Genomic DNA, 6000 nt, shown 5'->3' with positions numbered 1-6000 from the left:
TATCTTCCAGTCACTGGGTACAGAAACTGATTTAAAGGACAGGTTACAAACCATAGTTAAGAGTTCCGCAATTTCACATTTGAGTTCTTTCTTTCAGCTGGTTCTGGTGACTTGTTACCGTTAAGTTTATCAATTAATTCCAAAACCTTCTCTAGTGACACTTCAATCTGTGACAATTCCTCAGATTTGTCACCTACAAAAGACAGCTCAGGTTTGGGAATCTCCCCAACATCCTCAGCCGTGAAGACTAAAGTAAAGAATTTATTTACTTGTTACTTTACATAGCTTCTATTTCCTTTTGCTTTGCTACTGGTGGAGTTCAGTTGCTAGTGACACTAGAAATGATCAGTCTTTTCTGGATGTCACACTATTGAGTAGATTTCTGTTTTCCAAACAGCGGGGACTTTTAGCACTTCGGGACAGATTCACAAAAAAGAGAAGAGTTTCCTGCTTGGAGTCTCTGGGTTGCCCACTGCTGTGGCATCTGAGTGTCTTCCACACAGAAGAGATTGGCACCTGCAAACTGCCTAGTGGATGTCATGGGATTATCTGGTTCTTTTCATGTTATAGAAGGCTCTCTTTGCAAATATGCCAAACTTCAGATGACATCACTGCATGGAGTCCCCTCTTTCTGCACCCCTTTTCGCCCCGCATTCCTAACAAGCGTTTAAATGTATTTTCCCCTTTTACTTGCTGAGGGGACTAATTTTTAACAGTCCCATTCACTGGCCATTCAAGGTGAGAAGTTTTGACACCACTTAGACATACAGGACCAGATTTTCAAAGTTGCGCAGTTGCCAGCAGGCATTTGCTCTTGGGTCTCTTATGCAGCCAAATACCTTGCATGCATGCAAAATATGGTCTTTGCATACACACATAACCAGCTGTAGGCCTTGCTGGCCATGCATGCACATAAATATCTTTCTTGATGCCTGTGTGAAGAATGGGCACGTACCTCACTTTGAAAGTCCGACTCCCATTCCCTGTGCGTATTCACTGCTACTCCTGTTTATGCACAAGTAACAATAGTAGAAGGGGAATAGTAGTTCAGAAATATAACAAGATGTTCATGATCACATGTAATAATAGGATAATAAGACCAGTATTATGTAAGTGGCATGATAATGGGACATAATGCAGTACTGTAATAGGATAATAGGGCCAGGGAAATAGGATTATGATCATTAACATCTCAGCGAGAAGTTGAATCCCACACCATATGGCCTCCTGGTGAGCAGCTTGAGAATTATGGGGGATTGCTGCTAATATTTGCTTAGTCACTATGGGGCAGAGATAAACCCTTTCCACATGGGGGCTTACACTTTAGATAACCCAGTGAATCTAAATGCACTGTGCACTAAATGCACAGTGAATCTAAATGCATCTAAAGAAGGCTCAACTCTTCTTAGGGTTGTGACAGGGTGAACCAGGTCCAGAGACCCATCTCCCACCACACCCTGTCCCAGAAAGAAGCAGTAGATATGAGTCTTCCAAGCAGCCTAGAGTGGGGGCAAGGAAGCCGCAATCAGGGAGAGGCAGCAGGGAAGCAGCCAATCCGGACCCACCAGGCTATTATAAAAGGAGCTGCGGTCAGTTGCTGCCTGGAGTCTGAGGAGTGAGATTAAGCTAACCTCAAGGAGGGGACTGAAGACGCCAAAGAAGATAAGTAATTTACTGAACACTGAACTGTGATACACCCCCAGAAGGGGACCTGAACTGTTTAGCAACTTTACTGGTAGGCTGGGATCAGAGAGAGGGCAAAAATATTGTCTTCATGGAGGGAGCCCCGTGGTCATGACCCCAAGGTTACCACTTTTGACATGCAAAAAATTGGCACCCCCTCCTCTCCCACACACACACAGCAACCCAACCCCCGTCACAGGGTGTGGGGGAGTCAGGGCTATGCACCCCCCACTTCCTGCGATTCACTGTGACTCTCACCCAGCCAGTAAAACAGGTGGTTTATTAGACGACAGGAATACAGTCCAAAACAGAGCTTGTAGGTACAGAAAACAGGACCCCTCAGTCAGGTCCATCTTGTGGGGTAGGGAGCCCAGACCCCGGTTCTGGGCCTTCCTCTGTTTCCCTAGCCAGCTCTAAACTGAACCCCACTCCAGCCCCTCCTCTGGCCTTTGTCTCTTTCCTGGGCCAGGAGACCACCTGATCTCTTTGTTCTCCATAGGGTGACTAGACAGCAAATGTGAAAAATTGGGACAGGAGGTGGTGGGGGCGGGAGGGAATAGGAGCCTATGTAAGAAAAAGACCCAAAAATCGGGACTGTCCGTATAACATCGGGACATCTGGTCACCCTAGTTCTCCAACACCTTCAGTTGGCACCTTGCAGGGAAGGGGCCCAAGCCATCAGTTGCCAGGAGACAGGGTGTCAGCCATTCTCTGTGCAGACAGCATCACACTGGGCCCCTAGGTCTCTGCAACAAGCACACACCCTTATCCCACCACCTAGCTACTTAAGAAATAAATAGGGGAAACTGAGACACACTCATAGTGTATTCAGAGAAAACATTCCCACTTTGTCACACCCCCAGCCACATCTCATTTAAGCAGGGTTTTGCCCTATACCCAGGGGTGTCTGGATAACAGGCTGAGCTGGAACAGTGTTAAGAGTGGCCTTAACTGTGGGTCCCAGCTGACTTATAGAGGCTCATTGCAGAGCGAGTGTGGAGAGGCAATGGCAGCTCACCCTGAACTCATGGCATGTGAGTGGGTCTGGTCAGGTCAGGCTGAGCCTTTAGAGCAAACTCACATCATGCCCTCAAGCCAGTCTCTGCTGCCATGCAGGCTATAAACTTACTTCTGCTTCACTAAGGAGGGCTGCGGTTCTCATGTAAATGCCTGACTCCAGGAGCAGGGGCATTGCAATATCGGGTGTTCTGCTTAAAGCCCATGATCAAATTGCAAGTGCTGGCAACACTGTGCACAGTGGAGGGGACAACCTGGCCTGGCTAGGGGAGAGAGAGGAGTGGGGCAGTGAAGAGCAGGAGGCAAGGGGACAGAGAGAGGAAGGTTTGCCTTGACGTATGGGAAGTAGGGAGAGGGCGAAGCCTGCCTCTGACTGTAGCATTCCTGCTCTCTCCACCTCTCTAGCTACTGTGGGTCCCTGCCCCACTGCGCATCACACCGTTTCCCCTCTCACAGCTAGTTCACTTCTTGGCCTTCATCCTTAACCCTGCCCCAGCCGTGTGGTGCAGTCACCTCTCATGACTGGAGCTGTGGGGAAATCTCCAGCCCCGGTTCTTGATTAATGAGATTTTGAAGGATTGAGGGAAGCAGCCCCAGGTTCACACAACTCAGATCAAAAGGGAAAGTCCTGCCCTGTGGCATTGTCCTCTCACTCAGACAACCTGAATGCTGCCTCAGATTATGCAGTTGTGTTCAGCATGTGAAGACAGCCACTCTGATTCTAATCCTGCTCACGTGGCTGAAAAACTTGACTGGAGCTGCATTGATAAAGCCACGTGAGAGCAAAGCAAGCCCAGCCGAGTATCTTCTTCTGCCACTAATAGGAAACCTCCTGCAAGCAAAGACATTGCATTCACCCCCCACCCCTCCCCGCTGCCTCAGATCAAGGTGTGATGGGGCACTCTCTTCACAGACAGAGATAATTCATTCAAGCTACTGAGAGAAGATATTGGACAGGTATTTTTTATTTTAAAAAAGAAAAGAAAAATAGAAATAGCAACACAATCCAACCAATATCTTGGCACAATGTTTACAGCAGTGTCTGCTAGGAGCATTCAAAGGCAAAAATCAATTAAGCATTTTATTCTCATGCTAAATTTTGCTTTTAAAACAAACGCCTGCAAAAGAAAACAACTCCAGTATTTCGGAAAGACCCTTATCTAGTGATAGTACTTATGCCATCCCCATTACTGTAGCATCCAAGCATCCCATGGTCCAGCCTCACAATGCCCCGGGGCAGAGCAGTGCTATTATCCCCCTTTAATAGAGCGGCTAAGGGACTTGCCCAAGATCACACAAGAAGTCTGTGATAAAGCAGGGAATTGAAACAGTGTGTCCATCTTGTTTGCTCAGATGGATGGCCCTGCAGCATGGGCAGATGCAGCCTTCTCTTGTGTTTAGCATTTGTCGGAATAGACATTACTGGGCCAAATTCACACCTGCTGCCACTTGGCTGGGGTGAGTAAGATGAGTTTGGCCCAAAGCCTTTTATCTAAGGAGTTCGTTTCTTAGTGGCCAGATTTTTCAGAGAGCTCCATTCCACTCTAGGCACCTAAATGCAGTAGTTGACTTTTCAAAAGCACCCAGGACCCACAATTGTCTTCCAGTAAGGTTGGTTGTGTGGCCCAGTGGGTAGGGTATTCTGGACTAAGGATACCAGGGTCAAATTCCCAACTCTGCCATAGGCTAGCTGGGTGATCTTTGATAAGTCACAGCCCCTCCGTGCCTCAGTTTCTCCATCTGTAAAGTGGGGATAATGATTCTGATCTCCTTTGTCAGGTGCTTTGAGATCTCTGGATGAAAGGCATTAGTTAGAGCTGGTCAGGGATTTCTCAACAATGTGGTTTTTCCTCTGAAAAATATTGATTGGTCTAAACTGAAACTGCAAAATAGAACTAGTTTAACAAGTTTCCAGACCATGGAGAGGAGGGGTGGGGGGGACAAAAAAAAAAAAGTGAAATCAAAATGAAACCGGGTTTTTTTTGTTTAGGAGGTGTTAGGAAAAAAGTCAAGTCAAATCAAAATAAAAAGTTTCCATTGAGCCAAACTTGGGGGTGGGGGCGGAATCTGTTTTGTTTGCAAAAGTTGTTGAGATTTCGGCTTTTTGTTCTGATCTGATTTCAAACACTTGAAAATTTTCCTGGGACAGGAAAACCATTGCACTCCCCAGCTCTAGCACTATGCTTCATTGTTCTCGGTGGGGGCTGCTGGGCACAGAGCCCTTCTGAGAGTCTGGCCACTGCATTTAGATGCCTAGATGTCTGCTTAGGCCAGATTCGTTAGTCTGGCTAGAACTGCAAATCTCAAGGATCCCCACAAATGCTGCATTAAAAGTGAACCTCTTGGAATAAGGAGAGAGGAAAGGCAGCTCCTAAATTTTAACCCTCCTGACCTTCCCCCCAGGTAATCCCTCTAGCACTATTACCTAGTGTGTCATGCACGGATCCACTGGAAAAACTGATTCATTAAAATCAAACCATATGTATCTACATACAGCTCTGTTTCTCTCTAATACAGGGTCTTAAGCTCATCAGTGGCAGCATGCTGATCAAGTCAGCTTTACAGGATTCGGGGAGTCCCAGGGCAGCTCCTACATATGCAGCTGTTTAGGCCTGGTCTACACTGGGAGGGGAGGGGGGGAGGATAGCTCAGTGGTTTGAGCATTGGCCTGCTAAACCCAGGGTTGTGAGTTCAATCCTTGAGGGGGCCATTTAAGGATCTGGGGCAAAAATTGGGGATTGGTCCTGCTTTGAGCAGGGGGTTGGACTAGATGATCTCCTGAGGTCCCTTCCAACCCTGATATTCTATGATTCTATGAAATCGATCTAGGTTATGCAAATTCAGCTACATGAATAACATACTTGGACCTACTCACTGCGGTGTCTTCACCACGGTGAGTCGACTGCTGCCACTCCCCCGTCAACTCCGCCGGAGCCTCTCGCAGCACTGGAGTACAGGAGTTGATGGGAGAGCGCTCGGGGGTCGATTTATTGCGTCTAGACTAGACACGATGAATTGACTCCCGCTGGATCGATCGCTGCCCGCCAATACGGTGGGTAGTAGAGACATACCCTTAGAGAGACAATAAAATCCCCCAGAGAACCTATAGACATTTACTGCAACTGCGGGGCATTAATCCTGGGAGCTGCTGGAGAAGCACCCAGTAATAATAGCCTCTCATTTTTTTCTTAACAAAGAGAAGGGAAATTAGAAAATGCAGACATCAGAGAGTAGGGCTGGAGGAGTGAAAGAGACAAAGCTCCCTTTGATGAATTAATTGCCTTCACTGTTGTCTTACAT

The sequence above is a fragment of the Lepidochelys olivacea genome (assembly GCF_965140295.1).
Source record: "Lepidochelys olivacea isolate rLepOli2 genome assembly, chromosome: 4".
NCBI classification, from domain to species: domain Eukaryota; kingdom Metazoa; phylum Chordata; order Testudines; family Cheloniidae; genus Lepidochelys; species Lepidochelys olivacea.
The sequence above is the reverse complement of the archived record's forward strand: the minus strand, read 5'-3'. Positions refer to the sequence as shown.